Genomic DNA, 22127 nt, shown 5'->3' with positions numbered 1-22127 from the left:
GAGGGGGGGTAACATTAATCGAAAAGAAGATTTTTTCATGGAAGAACACCTACGGATAGACAATTGGGAGGGGGTGCGTCATAGACATAAGGGGGGGTGGGCACCACTGCCATCCGTCAAAATCCACAGGCAGCTGAAAAGACTTGCACGTGTCTGTTGAGGTCTAGAGAGGATTACAATAGATAATTACTGTATTGAATAAAATTTTGAACCCAGACAAACACATAGTAGTAAGGTTGTATGAAATACATAGGAGGAAGATGGCGATCCGATCTTCTGCTGTACTCCCAATCACTGGCGCTTCTGGTATGTAAAATTTGGGGAGATATCAAAGGAAGTGATTTAAATGCTAGTACCTCAGTGGAATTTTAGATTATGTCATATCATTTTTTATTGATTTATTAAATAGATGTCCGTGATACACTGAACAAAACTAAATTATCTCGCAGGTATTCAATAATATATTGAGCAATAAAATTAAAAAAAAAAAAACAAAACAAAAAAAAAAAAACAAACGAAAGAGCAAAATCCAGATATCTTCAGGAACCCAATCTTCTACCGGCCCTGTGTACTTCCTTGGTACTCTTTTCATTCTTGGCAATAAAATGGGATTCAAATTATTTTTTCTATTTTCTTATTAGCTTCATGCATTATTTTTTCAAAAACATCCTTCGTTGCGTAGGTTCTGAGAATAAAATTTTGAATATTTCGTACTTCAATATTGGGGGGCCTCTCTGCCACCCGCCAAAGACGCCCGTGCTCCCGATATATGCAAATGTTAATTGCAATAATATAAATGAAGTCAAGTAAAAAGTCTTGAAATGAAGTGTTTAATTCTGTCCATTTATGCACTGCAAATTGAAAATATAAGGATATTAAATGTAACTGAATGGTGATTTAATAATAAGAATAGTGAAATGAAGACTAAATGAGTTGAGTTGATTTTTAGTTTAGCGTCCCATTCAGCAAGAAGACTATATGAGACGTGGACCTACTGATTAACGTGGAATCCGAACCACATGAAAATGAAGACTAATTTAATTTTTTTAGTACAACTTACAAAATCGTTATTGATAAATATATGAGCACTACTATTGAATCGTTTCTAAATTACAACCAATCATGACCAGTGTCGGATTTACGTATAAGCTAAACAAGCTATAGCTCAGGGCTCAAATCACTTGTGGACCAAAAAAGTTTAAAGAAAAAACTGATTGTAATATAATTTCCAAATAATAAGGAAAAGCAAATAAGATAAAAGGCATACATAACAATGGTGTTTTGTATTGTCACATACTAGGCTTTTATGAAGCAAGTAATGGGACTGTATTTGTCAGCCCCATTTGTAATGAGGCCCCTGTAATCCAGCTCCGCTTATAATGGAGCCCCCGTTCCCCAGTCCTGCTTGTAATGGGCCACTGTTTCCATTTAGATATCCATTAGGTCCATAAATTAGCATATGGCGTATATTCAAACCTAAAAAACGGCGACATTCTATCGCTGAAAAAGATAGCTTGACGTATAAAGGGCTTCTAAAGCTTGACGTATAAAGGGCCTCTTTCAATAGCTTAGAGACTCATCAAACCTAAACCCGGCACTGATCATGACACGTGTAATATACAGGGTGAGTCATAAGTGTCCATAGAAATGATGATAATACTACACTACAGTTATAAAATATGTTCCACATGTTTCCCTTGCATGTCGAGACAAAATGAAAGCGCTCCAACCAATTCCGACGAACATTTGTCAATGTTGCATTTGTTACTTGTTTGCAAGCTGCACTGATTCTTTGTTTAAGATTATCCAAATTCCGAATTTTCTCCTGGTACACAATCGATTTTAGGTGGCCCCACAAATAAAAATACATGGGAGTGAGGTCTGGTGACCTGGGTGGCCACTCCACCGGACCACGTCGACCGATCCAATGCCCAGGGAACTAACTGCTAGTCCAGCCATCGGTGCACCCACTCATGGTGTGGTGGGATGGTGCTCCATCCTGCTGAAAAATGCAGGGAAGTCCCCACTCTCATATAAGATTGACATGAAGATGTCATTTTTCAACATGTCAAGATAACCTTTGGCGTTAAGGTTTCCTTCAATGAAAAAAGGGCCAACAATCTTGTTACCCCATATCCCGCACCACACCATGAGTTTCGCTGCACCTTGCTGTTTGCACTCAGACATCCAATGTGGGTTGGTATCACTTCAGTACCTCACATTTTGCCTGTTCACCTCACCACTAACATAAAAATGTGCCTCATCTGAAAAAAGGATGGTACTAACGAAATCATTATCACTATGGTACATGTTTAGTGCCCATTCACAAAACTCTGCCCTGCAATCAGGATCGTCTTCTGACAGCTTCTGCAACATTTGTACCTTGAATGGGTACCACTTGTTAGTATGCAACATACACATGACACTGCTTTGGCTGATACCAATTTCTGCAGAGAGGTGTCGGGTTCCCTTTTTCGGACTCTTGACCATCGCTGCCAGCACCATCGTTGACGTAACTTCATTTGTTGCCGTCTTCGGTCTTCCACATCGAGGTTCGTCGGCCACAGAACCTGTCCTCTTGAATTTCTGAATGAGTTTGGCCACTGTGTCATGGGTTATCTGCGTTCTGTGTGTTTTATTGAACGCACGTGTTACATGACGCGTGGTACCACTACCAGCCAACAGAATTATGTCAATACGTTCTTCTTTCGTAAGTGGAATTCTTTCGTTTTTTGGTTCAACTACCTGGAAAATAAAATATAATAATTAGTCATCCTGTATGGAGACTTACTACCTGGAAAATACGTAAAACATAAACATTAGTCATCTTGTATGGAAACTTACTACCTGGAATATGAAAAATAAACATTAGTCATCTTGTATAGAGACTTACTACCTGGAAAATAAACATTAGTCATCTTGTACGGAGACTTACTACCTGGAAAATCAAAAATAAACATTAGTCATCTTGTATGGAGACTTATGACTCACCCTGTAGTTGTTATTAATTTAACGATCAATAATAATAACGGTAAATAATAATTGTTTAATACTATCAATGTTACTTGTATTCAGTGTTGCCGTAATTTAACAACAATGTGTAATGCCAGAATATTTTGTCAATGTTTCGTTATTTGTCTGAAAACTCTTCCATTCTATATAAAAGGGAACTATCTGAAAAACTCACATATAATACATGATATAATCGAAAAAAATGAAATGAAATCTTTGAGTTTTACGTCCCACGGTTATGCCGGTTAGGCTAAAGGAGACGGTGATTATGAGAAATGAATGAAATGGTGGAATGAAGAAAGTGGGAGGAAACGGGAGAACCCCGAGAAAACCCACGCACACGGTGTTTGTCCACCACAAAGTTCACTTGGCGGGAGCAGGGTTTGAACCCGGGACCCCATGCACCAGAGGTGAACGCTCTACCACTGAGCCACCGCGGCCCAATGATATAATGGATAGAAGCTTGCGTAGCCTGGAACAAAACCAGTAACTCTTAGCATAAAAACTTAGCACTGAAGACCTATTCCTCATTACCCTCAAGAGAGAACATTCTTCATAAATAAGGCTATAAGAAAGTTGAAATATTCACAAATTATAGATATTTCTATTGCAGCAATAGGGCTACTACTGACTTTCACAATTTTTTTAAAAACGATATTTCTTACGTAGGCTATTTGGCTTGACTACCTGGTATGTGACATTCGTAGAAGCTAAAGTGGCATTCGCGGAAAATTAATTGACTTGTAGAAGCGAATGTCTGTGTAACGAAGTCCTAATTATTCAGTCTTTTTTTGTGCTTGATACCCCTTGTTCTAATCGACAATCTATCGTTCCACTTCGGTAGCTTAATTTGCTGTGTTCCGCATACTCTTGTGAGCTACAAGGGAGAGGAGTTCCCTACTGGGTAAGTAGTCTCATTAGCCACGCTAAGTAAAAGGCGCCAGGAGTAGAACACTAAAACAAGATGTCATGCCATACGATGCTTCAAGCAAGAGAGTTAACGGTCCAAGAAGAAGAAGAATGATTGAAAGCCTTATCCTTTGATATAACCCTGACCAAAGTGTGACACTAGGATATTTGGCAAACTTCATAATGATCTATTTCAGCACTTTCATTAAGCTGAAAAACGCGTTAATGAGATTGAGGGTCAATAAGTGATGATAAGAGAAACTTTACGTGGGTCAAGGAGTAAAAAAAATGAAATGAAATTTTTGAGTTTTACGTCCCACGATTATGCCGGTTAGGCTGAAGGAGACGGTGATGATCAGAGATGAATGAAATGGTGGAATGAAGAAAGTAGGAGGAAAGGGAGAACCCCGAGAAAACCCACGTACACGGTGTTTGTCCACCACAAGGTTCACGTGGTGGGAGCAGGGTTTGAACCCGGGACCCCAAGCACCAGATGTGAACGTTCTACCACTAAGGCAGCGCGGCCCCCGTGAGTCAAGGAGTGTCATGAGTTTTATTGTACTCACTGTCAGTGAGGAGGAGGATGAGATTCACATGAACTTCGTAAATAAAAAAAAAGGAAGTAACACACTCTCCAACGCTCAGGCTGTAGTACTAGCCTATAGTTACTTTCGTCGTGGAAACGAAGGATAAGAATGAATATTTTGAAATACTTTTCCTAAGCGGGAAGGAAGGATTTTTTTTTTTTTTTGCCAAGAATAGTGTAGCCCTGAAGATGGAACTCAGGATATAAACTTCTATTTATTTATTTTTTTTTTTAAAGTGTGTATCTGGGTGTTTTCTAAAATTACTCCCCTGAAGAAGAAAACAAGCCATTTTAGGGGAAGGAGATGTAGCACCGGGTTCTCCTCTTCAAGGTGAATTAATGCTTTTCTCGCCACTTGAAGAAGAAGAAGCGGGTATTAGACTGACCTCTTGTGATCTTTTGTGTTGTGTGAGTTATGCTTTTTGTGTTCCCATGCATTTGTATTTGTAGTTTTGCATATTTTAGATCTTCAAGTTTTCTTCAACGTCTGCTGTAGTGAAACAGTATTATTCATTGCACTTAATAAGGATTGTTTTGACACCAAATAATCGAATGTACTTCCTTTGTTTAGGTTTGGTAACACCAAGTTTTGTCTAACAAGTACAAATGGGGTGAAACTGGGTACCTATGATGGAGCAGGACCGAGCAGTGTCCAGTTGTACGCTCATATCCATAATTATTGTCGCATGTCTATAAATACGTGGTGTGTTAAAAAAGAAACCGAACTTTTGAAATTGCAAACAAACCGGCAGAGGGAGCGCGCTGCAGGTTCTGAGTGCACCTAGCATCAGATTTAGATAACAAATTGCCATTTGCCGCGTTTCGCTATGACTGATAGTTGGTGAGCTACAGCCGCAGAAATGAGCACTTGCACAAACTATTCGTCAGATGAATGATACAGTGACAATTAAAGGGCTTGAAGAATGAGGCACGTGTGTGAAATTTTGCTACAAACTTGGGAAAATATTTACAGAGACATTTCAATTGCTTTTCAATTCATTTAGGGTCTTCTGGTCCAAAAAAAGGTACACATAAGTAGGTCAAAGATCAATGTGAAGTTGCTTGTGTTTTTTGAATGGAAAGGTATTGTGCATCATGAATTTGTATTACGTGGTCAGATGGTAAACAAACAGTGCGCAGTCCATTTTAGTACGGTTGAGGGATGTTGTGCGCAGGAAGAGGCCTGAATTGTGCGAAAAACAGATTTGGATGGTGCACCGTGCCAATGCATCTACTCACACTTCGCTCCTCGTCCGCAGTTATCTGGCAAAACACCAGACTCCCTTTGTGCCCCATCCACCCTATTCTCCGTGCCTACCCCCAACATACTTTTTTCCTGTTTCTCAAACTTAAAATCACTTTGAAAGGACGTCGTTTCCAAACCATAGAGGAGATTCAGAACAATGCGACAAGAGACATGCGCATGATCGTAGAAAATGCATTCCAGGAGGCTTTCCAAAAATGACAGAAACGTTGGAAACGGTGTATTGACAGTAGAGAAGACTACTTTGAAGAGGACAGTACTTAAAATCTCTTTGGTTATCTCCGAACCATAGAGGAGATTCAGGACAATGCGACAAGAGACATGTGCACGATCCTAGAAAATGCATTCCAGGAGGCTTTCCAAAAATGACAGAAACGTTGGAAACGGTGTATTGACAGTAGAGAAGACTACTTTGAAGAGGACAGTACTTAAAATCTCTTTGGTTATCTCCGAACCATAGAGGAGATTCAGGACAATGCGACAAGAGACATGTGCACGATCCTAGAAAATGCATTCCAGGAGGCTTTCCAAAAATGACAGAAACGTTGGAAACGGTGTATTGACAGTAGAGAAGACTACTTTGAAGAGGACAGTACTTAAAATCTCTTTGGTTATCTCCGAACCATAGAGGAGATTCAGGACAATGCGACAAGAGACATGTGCACGATCCTAGAAAATGCATTCCAGGAGGCTTTCCAAAAATGACAGAAACGTTGGAAACGGTGTATTGACAGTAGAGAAGACTACTTTGAAGAGGACAGTACTTAAAATCTCTTTGGTTATCTCCGAACCATAGAGGAGATTCAGGACAATGCGACAAGAGACATGTGCACGATCCTAGAAAATGCATTCCAGGAGGCTTTCCAAAAATGACAGAAACGTTGGTAACGGTGTATTGACAGTAGAGAAGACTACTTTGAAGAGGACAGTACTTAAAATCTCTTTGGTTATCTCCGAACCATAGAGGAGATTCAGGACAATGCGACAAGAGACATGTGCACGATCCCAGAAAATGCATTCCAGGAGGCTTTCCAAAAATGACAGAAACGTTGGTAACGGTGTATTGACAGTAGAGAAGACTACTTTGAAGAGGACAGTACTTAAAATCTCTTTGGTTATCTCCGAACCATAGAGGAGATTCAGGACAATGCGACAAGAGACATGTGCACGATCCTAGAAAATGCATTCCAGGAGGCTTTCCAAAAATGACAGAAACGTTGGTAACGGTGTATTGACAGTAGAGAAGACTACTTTGAAGAGGACAGTACCTAAAATCTCTTTGGTTATCTCCGAACCATAGAGGAGATTCAGGACAATGCGACAAGAGACATGTGCACGATCCTAGAAAATGCATTCCAGGAGGCTTTCCAAAAATGACAGAAACGTTGGTAACGGTGTATTGACAGTAGAGAAGACTACTTTGAAGAGGACAGTACTTAAAATCTCTTTGGTTATCTCCGAACCATAGAGGAGATTCAGGACAATGCGACAAGAGACATGTGCACGATCCTAGAAAATGCATTCCAGAAGGCTTTCCAAAAATGACAGAAACGTTGGAAACGGTGTATTGACAGAAGAGGAGACTACTTTGAAGGGGACAGTAATTGAAATGTTGTACAATGAGCAACAAAGACATTACAGAAGAAGTTCGGTTTCTTTTTGAACATATCTCGTATGTTGTTGTAGGAATATAATTTGATAAAGAATTCGCCCGGTATTTCTTATAATGTTAGTATGTGTATAATCGACAAAGACATGTATGTGCCAAATTTCACGTCAAAAGAGCAGTAAATAAGAACAATAAAACAAAAATAAAACTTTCTTGTCCATTTAGCAACATTTTGTTTTACTGACTCTAATTTTCTTATTTATAATTCTTTTCCTATGAAATTTACCACAAATATATATTTCTCAATTATACACATAGTATCAGGATTAAAAATACCCAGAAACATCATTATCAAATTATATTCTCACAAGAAGACAGTTATAGATATGCGACAATCATTTTGGACATGAGTGTACCTTACTAGTTTCTGAAAGTGAAAATAGCTGATGTTTTATTGTTTAAGTAGGCTTAACAATTCAATCTAAAAATTCCAAAAAGTAGTAAGTATTTTAATTACTAACATTACAAATTTTATTTGTATTTGGTTCATAGCTCTAAAAAGTCCATCAGACTAAACGATTTGTAATAATAAAATCTATAAAACACTAATAATGTTTTACTAATTGCATTAATTAATTGTACAGACTTTGTCGTTGTCGAATTTGCCAGATCTATAAGGCTACTCCTCAGAAATGATATGAAATTTTGTCCCATTGCAGATGTACAGTACCCATGCGTGTCGACTACGTGGGTGCTCCGGGATTCCAGCACCCACACAAATAATGTTGTGGGTGCGCCGCACCCACAAGATGATTTTAGTTTGGACCCAGGTTTGAACCAGTTTTTCTTGCGTTTAAGTTAGCCGTGTTACCGACTGAGCTAGGGCAGCCCCAATTTATCCTTATGGTACCGGCATATTTTACTTTATCACAGCACAGCTCTTTAAGGCACTGTTCATAAAGATTTTAAGTAAAAAATAAATCAATCAAATATCGAGACTTCCCTGAAAACATATGGGCTAACACGTTCCCCCATTGATATGCATCCACAAAAATTTTGGAAAGTTGGCGCCATTGACATTACCTATATGAGGGAATTTTAGCACCCATACAGAAGTAATATCTCCAAATAGAAGTATAAGTTTATCATCTTAAATGTTTAATATTGTTAAGGGGATCTGATACCTCTTCGATTAGGTTTCTAACTCTCCATTTGATAACATGTAAAATTTAATATGGTAATTTCTAACAAAGTATTGCAGGTAATGACTTGAAATTTTTAATACAAATACACAAGACTCATATAAATCCAACCACGGTCTCCAATTTACGTTACATGCGTTAGATTAATTGCAATATATTCTTCAGTAAGTTTGGCAACAGAGAATAAAAAGTATGCTGCAGAGGGGAGAGGGCTGACCATCTGTTCTAGCTGCTCTTCTCACTTCTCAGTGGTTAGAATGGTCTGGACTGGAAGAGCCCAAAACCACTTCTTTCTTCCTTTCACGGTTTGTTTGTTTCTTCCACCCCCTGCAGTCACAAGAAGACAACTTGTTTCGGAAAGCATTTTGAATTAGTAGCAAAAAGCAAAACTGAATGACACCACGGACGGATTAAAGGGAGGGGCGGTCACTCCCTCCAAGAACATTTGAATACTTTGAATAATCGGAGTAAGAAACTAGAAATTGCGTAATCTAATAAGAAAAGTTTGTTGAAGTATACAGATCAAGACGCATTTCAAGTGTTACAGTATTGTAATCTCCTCCCCTCCCCTCCCAATTCCCTTCTGAAGAAGTTCTCTTTTGTTTCTCTGTTTCATATTAGCCTTTACACTTACACTTTCACTATTCAGTATTGATTTTGACCATAGCATCTGCACAGCAAGGCAAGTAAGGTTTACGAGTCCTTCCTGCCCCCCCCTTTTTAAAAATTGCTAATTATAATAAAATTTATCGAAAACAATTCATCTCAACGATAAAGACTTATACACATTCATTATTGCAATCTTAAAATAAACTCGCCGCCTGTCTCGTATGCTAGCGATCTAATATATACGAATAGATGAAAAGTTAGTTTGAAGCCTTATGTATTGTTTTTCTGTAAATAAGTCCGAATTCATATTTGTTTCTATTGTTGCATGGACAAAAGTGAGTGCCAAATCGTTTTAGGCTCGTTGGTCTTTGCGAGGTCCCTAAAAATGCAAGGCCATGGGCAGTTGCCCACCACTTGAAACGCCTCTGCACTAGAGGCCTGCACGTGCTCGGGCCTACAAAGCATGCATCACTTCGGGCCCGGGAGGGGTTCGGGCAGTAGCGTCATTTCAGATTTGGCTTGGGGGGCAAGATCCCTTGATATATGTAAAATTTCGCGTTTTTCACTGATTTACTACTATTCTATTGATAAAATCTATATAAATCTCAAACTCAGAGGGGCAAATGCCTCTCCCTGCCCCCTAAATGACGCCTCTCGGTTCGGGCTGTGAATTTTTAAATATACAACCATATTTCTAGGACTTTTTCTGGCCTAACTTTGTAAATATTGTGTAAAACGTTACAAATTGCATCTTTCTTTCTGGAGGACTTTTAAAACACAACTGCAAAATCAAACCTCGAATTGCTGTAAATAAAAATACAATTTTGCATTAATAATTAAGTTTCTGTAATTCGGGCTTATTTCGGGCTCATTTGATTATCACAGAGCTCAGTCCGGGCTCGGGCCTAAATGCTAAGACATATTTCGGACTCGGGTCGGGCCTCACATTGTAAATCCACGGGCCGGGCCCGGGCTGAAAGTTCCGGCTCGTGCAGATCTCTGCTCTGCACCCGTACACATTCCTTCCTAGTCCAGAAAATCTCCTCCCCTCCGCATCGTCAATAATGGTAAATTTGTTCCTCGTATATTTGCTTATTATTGTAAGAGAAGTTCAAACCAGAACTCTAAAATTTGTTCGTTCTCTGGGGTAATGTGAGTAATGCAAATTAAGAAAGATATGCGTAATATACACATCAGAAAAACTTGATATCAATTTGAATAGACCTTGTACGTAATGTTTATTTTAGAAATAATAAACTTATGCAAATATATCGAGACATCTGAAATTTAATGTTAAATAGTGGAGAGTGAGCCAGAAGGGGCGTGCACTAGTCAGTTAGTCAAAGAACTCGTAGCTTGAAAACTACTATTTAAACCAATATTGAATTAGACAAATTTGTAAAAAGTAAGATAACCATAGTTGGAAATAGTGTGTGTATTTTTTTTAGGAGGAAGCCCAGAAGTACATTCTCGATAAAATAATAATAATAATAATAATAATAATAATAATAATAATAATAATAATAATAATAATAATAATAATAATAATAATAATAATAATAAGTGGTGTATTTAGGGGGGCTTCCGGGCTTAAGCCCCCCTGAAATCTTACTTACTATAGTAAAGTATATGAAATATCTTGCAGAATTTTCACATTTTCAGGCAAAGCCCCCCAAATTTAGCAAAGCCCCCCGAAACAAAATCGTAAATACGCCACTGATAATAATAATAATAATAATAATAACAATAACAATAATAATAATAACAAAATTCTCAGTTTAATCATAGGTTGATGGGCAAGAAGGAAATTTTAAAACTTTTCTTTCCCCTGGGAGAGCTGTTTTATAATTTGATGGCAAGATTCGCCCATTCTAAGGTTTTAAACTTTCGCTCTTGATTATAAAAATTCATTATACATTATAAAAGTCTATACAAAAAAATGTATAGGTCTACATCTTATAAATAGTATACACACATTCTACCATTATAAAAATAGTATACATCTTACAAAAATAAATTATCAACGAAATACCTCACTACTGTCAAACAACATTTGTAATGTGTATATATTTATATTAATTATATAGACAGTCATGTCTTTTAGTCACATGGCTACCCAGCTTGCCTCACGACGATGGGCAGACGCCAATAATTTGAGTATTCTAGCAGGGAATCGAACCTAGAACCAGGCGATCAAGAGTCGAACGCTCTAATCATTAGACTATGAAACCACTAACGACATTTATACTGTTAATACATTTATATTAATTACTTTATGAAAACGAAACTATATATCTGAAATTAAAACGATCCTACAAAAAGAATTTTTTCCCAACAAAATACCTTACTATTGTCAGCGTACACATTTATATTAATTACATTATAGAAAAGAATAGAATGATTATATGCTTGAAGTTAGCTCATCCAAAAAGCAATTATCAATAAAATATCTTAATATTGTACACTGGTTACATGTACTGTACACTTTGTATATTACCAATACACTAATGTCTGAAAATTGAATAAAAATATTGTATGTATGAAATTATTACATTGACCCCACAAAACAAATTTTTGCCAAGTCTAATACCATCTTTCAATGACATTATTTTTAGTTTGATTACAAAGTAGAGCATTTATAGCATCTTATACGAGAACAATATAGAATTTCTTATTATGATAAAGTACATTAAACACAAATACGTTATTTAGATACAATATTTTCGTTCGTTCCAAATTTTTAATACAAACTACTGCTGCTGTTGTCTTTTTACATTTACTGTCTTCGAGTTTATTTTTGTTTGTCGAATCTAACACTGAGGTTCACGACGGAGAGGAAGTGACTGTCCCAACCGAGAATCAACAATTCCAGGGAGTATGACTGCTATTTCTATAGACAGCCGACAAAAGAGCAAAGCTGCCCAAAACAAGTTTTTGAAAAAAAAGAAGAAAAGAAAGAAAATTAGAAAGAAAGGAGCAGAGGCGACATTGGTTTTTAGCCTGAAGCGCTCATAAATCACTACCACGTGTCGCGAAGACTAGTAGGGATAGAGGTTCCGAAAGCTCTCAATTCCTTCAAAAAGATCTATCCATATGCTATATACGGCATAGTTGCCAAACTTACTGAAGAATACATTACAATTAATCTAACGCATGTAACGTAAATTGGAGACCGTGGTTGGATTTATATGGGTCTTGTGTATTTGTATTAAAAATTTCAAGTCATTACCTGCAATACTTTGTTAGAAATTACCATATTAAATTTTACATGTTATCAAATGGAGAGTTAGAAACCTAAGCAAAGAGGTAGCAGATCCCCTTAAGTAGAATAGCTTTATTCTTGTTTCCTTTCTGTGGTGACGCTACTCTACCTACTTTCTCTCACCATGGATTTGAATTTAGCGCCCCGTTCAGCAGCGAGGCTATATGAGACATTAACCTATAGCTTAATGTGGAATTTGAACCATATGAGCTCCTGCCGGGAATCGAACCCGGGTCTCACACGTCAAAGGCTTGTACACTATCCATATAGCCATTAGGGAACTCTATGTATATGCAGAGCGAGCGAGAAAGACCAATATTGTCGAAATTTGTATAGTTTATTTTAACTTTTTTCACTTAGAAAAGGGTAGTCGTCAAAATAGTAGATGAAAATAGCACTTTTTATGCCTCCCTTTTTGCCTTATTTTATTCACCTTTTCCCTCCCTTTTTAGACTTCCAAACTATGATATTTACAAGTGTCGGAGATCTTATAGAATGGCTCTGTGCGTTTTTACTGTTGACAGATATCGGAGCAAAAACGGTAAGAGATATCGAGATGCGATTTTTTTGCAATCGATTCAGTGTCCCAAGAACAGGTTCCATTTTCTCTGTCATTTCTTTATTCAAAACAGAACTGGATCAAATCAGTCATTTCCACTTTCGTCCTTAATTGCCATTGAACAAAAACAGTAAAAGATAGCGAGAAGCAGCTTTTCGCAAAATGATTTATCGGCTCAAAGCAACTTACCATGACTATCTCAAAGACTCTATCAAAACCGGAAGTGAACCACCCGTTTCAATACTAATTTCCACAGAGCAAAAACGGTGAGAGATATCGAGATTGGGTTTTCTACAATCGATTCAGCGACCCAAGAAGAGGTACCATCTTGTACCTTAACCTTCTAATCAAACAGGAAATGATTCAAATTAGTCATTTCCGATTTCAACATTTATTGCAATAGAACAAAAATGAAAATATGTAACGGCATTTTTTTTGCAGTCGATTTAGTGTATATAAAAAAAAACACATGGTCGCAACACTTCACCAAAATCGGAAGTGGTTGATATTTTCTACTTCTTCCGGTTTCAATACGGCCTTATATAAAGCAAAAACGGTGAGAGAGAGATCGAGATGCAGATTCTTGCAATTGATTCGACGTCTTATGAATAGGTTATATCTCCTGCGTTAACCCTCTCTTCAAACCGGAAGTGGTTCAAATTAACAATTTCCAGATTCAATATTCATCGCCATAGAATAAATTGATATTATTTAGATAGTGAAAACATTTTGCTGCAAACGGTTCAGGGTATCAAGAGAACATAGTGTCGCGACCCACAATACTTTACTAAAACCAGAAGTGGTTTAAATTTACTACTACTTCCGTTTCCATTATCGATTTCCATAAATCAAAAACGATATGAGATATCGAGATGTGGGTCTTCTACACTTGATTCAGCTTCCGAAGAGTAGGTTCTATCTCCTCCCTTAATCATCTATTCATTTCGGAAGTGGTTAAAATTTACGATTTCCGGTTTCAACTTTTATCACCATTGAACAAATACAGCAAAACATAGCGAGTAATGGTTTTTAATATGGATTCAGCATCCAAGGAACAGGTTCTTTATTTGATCTTATTGATCTATAGCAACCGGTAGCAACGAGTATTCAATTCCCATAAATTGGAAGTCTACCGTAGTTTCAGACTGTGAAACGAAACCTGTATAGAAATATATATTTTAAAAAAATAACTGGGATTATTTTGAAAAAATATTGTGATAGAATAAACTCACTCTAGGCAAAGGAGATTGTTTTCCATTTTTTTCAGCTCCATTACGTCACTAGTAAACAAAAGTAACCAACTGCTCCAACAATAACAGTTTGTTTACTTCTTTTTATTATTGTTTCCTTTGAAGAAAACATTCAATGGCTATTTTCACTGCTGACAAAGTGGTTTACAGAAACTGTTCTGGCGTAAAGTGGCTTCTATGAAGAGAAATGTTGGTTATTTCACGTAACTGAAATATAAAGAGATCCGAGATAAAACAACCAAAGGAGAAGCTATATAACATTTTCTCTTCTTTTTAGCTGCTGAAATCGCTTATTTCTCTATCCCTACGTTGCAGCTGACACGACCACGATTGCTACTTATCGATTTACTTCTTGAAGCAGTTTTCCGTCCATCGTGTTCCGCTGTCTAATTCAATCTTTTGCGTTATTTGTTATTTGCTTTGTTTTATCCGCTTCAACTCTTTTTCTTTTGTTTCGTTTCTGTTTGTCTCCATCACTTTTTGTTTACATTTATCCTTCCTTCTCTTTGTTTTTCATTTACCATTTGTGTTTTCCGCTATTTCTTTACTTAGCTGTATGTAGGATATCCTGAGTACTATATACAGGATGTTAATGAACTTCGTGTCGTAAATTTAGATGAGATGTTTTTTTTATCATTTCACTTTGACGGTGCAGCTTAGGGGAGGGTATTTAGAAATTATCTAAAATGACCTATATTAGTGTCGAATCCATAGTTTTCTGGGTCGCTGAGATGAACTGTGACGCTTCTGATGTCGATTAAATCCAAATTCAGTCCCGCAACTTGGAAAGGGGGAGGGGGAGATATATAAAAATGATCGAAAATGACATATATTAGTGCCGAACACATAGTGTTCGGGGTCGATGCCATTTAAATCCTAATTCACCCCTTTATGTCCAAAAATGAAACTATTCTCCCCGTGCGAAGAACGGGTATTCTGCTAGTTTTTAATAAACATGAGCCGTAAAATGCCACGTTTCAGAGCTATAAATCGCCAAAAATGCGAAACAAACGCTCTAGTTTGAAGCTTAATGGAATCTCTTGCAAGGAGTTCAAGGAATTACACTGGAAATCTTTTGCGATCTATCTAAATATACATGTTTCACAGTCTTCTAGTATACACGCAATAATTACTCAGTTAGTACTTAAAAGTGTATGCTCACACCCCAACATACTTTATACAAATTAAAAAACGTCGTTACTGTTGAACTGTGAAACATGGATATTTAGATAGATCGCATACTGGTTCTTGTGTAGTTCCTTAAATCACTTGCAAGAAGTCCCATGATTTTCGAGCCAGGGAGTTTTATAAAGTTATGTTTCGCATTTTTGGTGGTATAAAGCTCTCAAATGAGGCATGTGTACGACCCAAATTTTTTAAACTTCGCTTCCATTTGGTATAAAGGAATCACCTCCTCAATTTACGACACAGAGTTCATTAATATTCTGTATACGGAATTCAGAAAATCCTACATAGGTAAAGAAAAAGCAGAAAACACAAATGGTAAATGGAAAACAACGGGAAGGAAGGATAAACATAAACATAAAGTAATGGAGACAATAAAAGAGTTGAAGGCGGAAGTGAAGATTAAAATTAGACAGAGGAACAGGATGCACCAAAACTGCTTCAAGTAGTAAGAAAATAACTATCAAATTTATGACGCGGAGTTCATTATATACCTGAATATCTTGTATGGTAGTAAGAATGTATTGGTATACTTCTTTTAACATATAAACTTTGAATTCTTTCATTAAGAGTTTCCTAATACAATACCGGTATATGATTATTTAGTGTGCATATGACCCTTAATTCAATTCACGGTGCGAACTCAGTTTAACCTTAGTCTATAGTACATTGTTTCTTAAGTTTTGCCAACTCTGGGACTCACTTCGAAGAATACGTAGATGAATCAGGAAAGTGCCTCTATCGCTCTTAAAAGAATCTATTATCGTGTAGATCGTATGTATTATTCCATTATAACGATAAATAAATCTCCCATATATAAGAAATGTATCTCAATCAAGAAATTTTATTGAGGCGAATATGATTGGGAAAATATATATTTCCATGAGCAGTGTTGGGTAAGTTACTTGTAAAAATGTAACGCGTTACAAGTTACTTTACTTTCTCTTAAAATGTAACGCGTTACTAACGCGTTACTTGCCTCAAAAAGTAACTGTTACTTTACTTCGAAAGTAATGCGTTACTAACGTGTTACTTTTAGGTCGGAAACTTTGAATATGTGAAAAAATCTTATTACTTCAATTTTCCGTACTACTATTACTACCGCTATATTATTATTATTATTATTATTATTATTATTATTATTATTATTATTATTATTATTATTATTATTATTATTATTATTATTATTGCAGTTCTGAATCGATTTATGTAAATGCAAGGACAAATTTTTACTTGACAGCTATATGAATATTTTCATATAATGTAACATTGACTAAAATGCCATACTGCGTTACTCATAGGGATGGGCTACGGTGATGAGACTACGGTGATGAGACGTACTGATTTTCGTAGTACAGTACTGTTTTTCAAAGAGCTGTCCTGCGTGTTGCGAAGACGTCTAGAAAGTCGAGAAATATCCTTCTTTTAAATGTTCTGTGAAATGTCCAGAGTTAATTTATTTGCAATATCTTAATGTTTCATTCTTTATTCACATTTTGAATCAAAGGCACTCTTTTTCCTGAATGATGAACCGCTTTGTTTTTTAACACTCCTCAAAAGACTAGGGATGGAGAATAATCAATAAACCATTTTTTTTTTTTTTTACAATACATTCATTGCTTTTACTGAGAAGGGCTTGTTGAGATATCGGTAAGTTAGGAAAAGTTTATTTTTCAACTTATGTTAGTGATGACCAAGTTAAGTACCTGTAGAAGTTTCCTTGTGCCGGTCTAAATTTTCTCTCATTTCTTAAAATAATACCACGCTTCGAATATCATTTTTTTAAAGCCCAACACGAAGTTTCACTGTACGTTCATAAAATTAAACCATTTTGTCATTCATCAAAACATTTAGAGTTGTGTTGAATTCCTGGAATACTTTAGTTCGGTGCTTCTTCTTTTTTAAAAAAAATGTTGATTAACTTAAGGTTAACATTAAATGAAATAAGGATATGCGTATTGCCGACGCAGTAAACTACCATATACTATTATACCTGTGTCCTACTTTTCGTTTGTTAGAATCTGGTCACTCTAGGATGGGTGATTTTATTTGAAACTCGATTCGACATCTTTGAGCTCGACTCGAGAACTCGGCTCGAAAAATTTCCTCCAGCTCGACTCGAATTCGGGTCGAGTTTCAAGTGGAATCGAGCCAAATCTGGTGTGTAGTTTCGAGTAATCTCTTCAAGTATCTTGCATATACAATATAGGTTATTAATGATACTATTATATTATTATTATATTATTATTATTATTATTATTATTATTATTATTATTAATAATAATAATAATAATAATAATAATTATAACAACACTGTGTTTAAACATGAAAGGTAGGCGGTTTGTATCTGAATACTAAAAAGCTAGTTGATTGCCAACCTCGGTAGTCGTGAAGTCTAGGAGTCAAGGACATTGTTCACGAGCTTGTGAATTTGGGTTGAGGATGTAGGTTGAGTATTCGGCCTCGAGTCAAGCATTGTTAAAAGTTATCGACCCGAACCGAGAAGTGAGCCGAGTCAACAGCTCACCCAACCGAGTTGGCTAGAGCGTTCGGCCCAGATGAGACGAACCGAGCAAATGACTCATCCCAACGAAGCCAGTTCGAGCCGATGGTTCACCCCAAGAGAGCCGGCTCGAGCTATCGGCTCAGTTGAGCCGAGCCGGTCTCGATATTGAGGCGAGAAGAGATGCGAGCAGTGTCCCCTCTCGTGAGCAACAGTAAAAGTATTCCTTATTACTGTTTAGCTTACATTTCTCATGGCTTTCGCTTTCCAGTGTAATCAGGCCATGATTTCAAAACGAGTTAAAACGAGTGAACCATTTATCAAACTCAACTCGACTCGAAACCAGACGCCAAAAGCTGCAACCTAACCCAAATGGGGTAAAACATGTTTTGTTTAGTGTTTCAGAAGGTACATAAACTCAGACCCTACATTTAATACCATATGACGGAAATGAAACAGAAATACCTAGAAGACAGCCATTTTCTGCGCAATGTCACTGATGATGTACTACTATGAGCAAAATAAATGACGCGTCTCTTTATTTTGAAGTTTTTTGAAAATATCTCCGTTTTCTTTATATGTTCGAAATTTCGGAAGGTTTCCCCAGCAGGACAGGTTAATAACAAACCCGTTTTTAATATTTGTGTTAGATATTAGCTTAAAATAAAGAAATTAGAAGCAAAAAACATTAAATCGACAGAAATCTCGAGAATTACCAACTGTGCTAAAGTGGGAAATTTTCAAGAACGCGAGGGAATCCTGCAGTTCAACACGAAGCAGCGACATCTATGTCATTGAGAGAAATGTGGATTAGAACTACAAACTAAACTTTTAACGAAATATTTCTAATATGTCTTTTTACGTGCATTATCTGCAAACTCCAAATATATGAATATATGCCAAGTACTAACGTAAAGATAGGGCAAATAGCGGAAATTATCTATGGAAAAGGACGAATTGGTAGCACGATCGTAATGAAAAATCGTCTTTACCGGAACAGGCTCAGTTCACGTAAGAAAACAAATAGATCAGTTAGTTAAAGCAACTAGTCTGTATGCCGAAGGTGGTGGGTTCGGTCCCCATGCAAATACTGTTCTCGTTTTTATCACTACGGTTATTTTATTTATTTTTTTATGTGGGAAGGAATCAAATTGTAACATATGTGTAAAACTTATGACGATACCATAAAAAGAAAAAACTGTCGTTGTCACACTTCCATTAATCACAAAAGCTCTCTACTGACTTCTATCCTTAGCTAACTGCATCCAGTTTCTACTTTGTATTCCAATCTCTGCGAGATCCATTTTAATATTATCCTCCCATCTGCGCCTAGGTCTTCCTAATGGTCGTTTTCCGATTGGTCTTCCAGTCAAGACTTTGAAAGCGTTTCTACTTTCTTCAATTCTAGCTACATGACCCGCCCACCTAAGCCTCCTAGACTTGATGACTCTAACAATGTTGGGTAAACCATATAAATTATGTAGTTCCTCGTTATGAAGTTTCCGCCATTCCCCATTCCCGTTCCTCTTAGGTCCGAATATTTGTCTCAGGATCTTGTTCTCAAATACTTTCAGTCTATGTTCTTCCCTCAGAGTAAGTGTCCATGTTTCGCAAGCATACAGAACAACAGGCATGATTATCGTTTTGTAAATTTTAAGCTTCAAATTTCTCGACAGAATTCACGGCGATAAGAGATTTTGAAGCGAATAGTAACACGAATTCCCTGCTTTTAGTCGACATTTCATTTCTCCATGAATATGATTAATTTCTCGCACTTGCATTAGCGTCCCTAATTTTGTTTGCAAACAATTTCGTAATTATTTCCCCTGTGCTCACTGCTCACTATATGCTCGCTGGCGCATAACGAATGTTTCCCAGTAAATGTTAATTCTAATTTGGAGGATTTTATAAAGTTTCATAATATTTCTCACTAGATAGTCTTTTATCTACGTGTTTGGATATTTTGATAACAGATTTCCCTATTAAATGTTTAATTTTCCCTATATGTTTAATTACGGAAAAGTTTTACAATGTATTTGTATTGAATTGAAATTGTTTTGAATTTACTACATAAGGTAAGTAGACCGAAGGAGGAGAACTCAAGTAATTGATATTCTACGTAAAAGCAACCTATTGTAGAATGATGATGCTTCTTACCTTCAGCACATAATCTTTACGTTAGAGAGTCAGACAGAGAAAAATCCTGGTTTTTCCTCCCCTATGACCACCCATCTTAAACCTCTACACACCATTGTTCGTCTCACAAAAATTTCGGTGCTCCAATAACATTCAAATAATAATAATAATAATAATAATAATAATAATAATAATAATAATAATAAATATGCCATCCTTACATAATGTAAGGATATCTTAGTTTCTTAGTTTAAATCTTAAATATCTTAGTTTAAAATGCTTTCTTTAGTAATTGTTTGAGCAACCATGTAGAAAGGGGTACGATGTTTTATTTTGCCCCTCTCATTTCAGTATCCTTCCAACAGAAAGTAATTTCTGATAAGCAGGGCAGACAAAATGAATAAGATATATTAACAGCATCCTCTCTCCTTTCATGATTGGAATATCACGTAACATTTTTTAATCTACCAAAGATGGCCCTGTGCGGTTAGGGGTACGTAACTAAAGAAATACCTAATATATAGCGCCCCTTGATTGTAATATTACCACTTCTTTATTTGTGCGAGGGAGCTTCTACCCAATCAAGGGTGACAAAAAAATATGAAAAGTGTCTATTGATTCCAGTGGCGGATCCAGCACGAACTTCTGGGGGGGGGGGGAGGTGAAAGATTCTTTTGATGATGTGAAGCTGTTACAAATTACCACTTAACTAAACTAAACAATAGTGGGGTGAACCGGAACCCAGTTAGTTTAAATTGATGTAAAAATTTAATTTTTGCCTTCATATTAAAGTTTTGGTTTCAAATGAGAATTTCAGTCCAAGTGGTCAATGATTAAATTTCGTAGGACTCTTCAGTGTAGGCTAATACGGCCCCTTATGAGAAAAGGCAAAAATATTAATATGTTTATAACTTTCGAATTTTTCGTCTATTTTAAAGAAATATTTTGCTTCGTATTAAAGTGTTGGTATCTCGCAGAGATTGGAATACAAATTAGAAACTGGATGCAGTTAGCTAAGGATAGAAGTCAGTGGTGAGCTTTTGTGAACGCGGCATTGAACCTCCGGTTTTTATAGGCCATAGATTTAGTTTTATTAAAGTGTTGGTTCCAAATGACAATTTCAGTCCGAGTGGACACTGATCAAATCTCGGGGGAAGAGGGGCCTTTCAGTATACGGGGCTACGGCTCCCTTATGGGAAAAGGCAAAAATATGAAAATGCTTATAACTTTCGAATTTTTCGTCTATTTTAAAGAAATTATTGGCTTCATATTAAAGCCTTGGCTTCAAACAATTTCAGTCCGTGTAGACAATGATCAAATCTCGGAGAGCTCTTCGGTGTAGGAGTTTCGGCTTTTTTATGAGACAAGATTCACGTAGTTGATATTGCAAAATTGTTTTGTATACATGAGTGGAAACTTGCACCATTTGGTTACTTTAACCTCTTATATTTTGCAGATTCAAACTCGAAGCAATAGTTACTTCGCAAAGCTAAAGATGGCACTTACTAGTTTCATTAAAATGAAATGTCTTTTATGAGAAGTTGTCATTGAGCAGACGAACGAACAGGCACCCAAACGTTGGTTGAGTCGGACGGTTGAAACTCTTTAAGCTCGTTAAGCTCGGAGCTCCTCCGTGGCTAAGCGGTTAGCATACGCAACTGTGGCGTGGGAGATCCAGGTTCGATTCCCGGCGGAAACTCATGTGGATCGGATTCTACGTTAATCAGTAGGTTCACGTCTCATATAGCCTCGCTCCTGAACAGGACGTTAAACTCAAAATCAACTCAACTCGTTAAGCTCGCTTCAATTATTATTATTATTATTATTATTATTATTATTATTATTATTATTAATAATAATAATATTAAAGCATTAACTTTTGGTGCATGGGGTCCGTGGCTCGATTCCACTTCGCGCCAAGTGAAATTTGAGGTGGACAAATACTGTGTGCATGGGTATGGGTTTTCTTGGGATTTTCCATTTCCCTCTCACTTTCTTCATTTCACCATTTCATTCATCATCATTCTCCCTTAGCGTAGGT

The sequence above is a fragment of the Thermobia domestica genome, chromosome 1, assembly GCF_964235325.1.
Source record: "Thermobia domestica chromosome 1, izTheDome1.hap1.1, whole genome shotgun sequence".
Lineage (NCBI taxonomy): Eukaryota > Metazoa > Arthropoda > Insecta > Zygentoma > Lepismatidae > Thermobia > Thermobia domestica.
The sequence above is the reverse complement of the archived record's forward strand: the minus strand, read 5'-3'. Positions refer to the sequence as shown.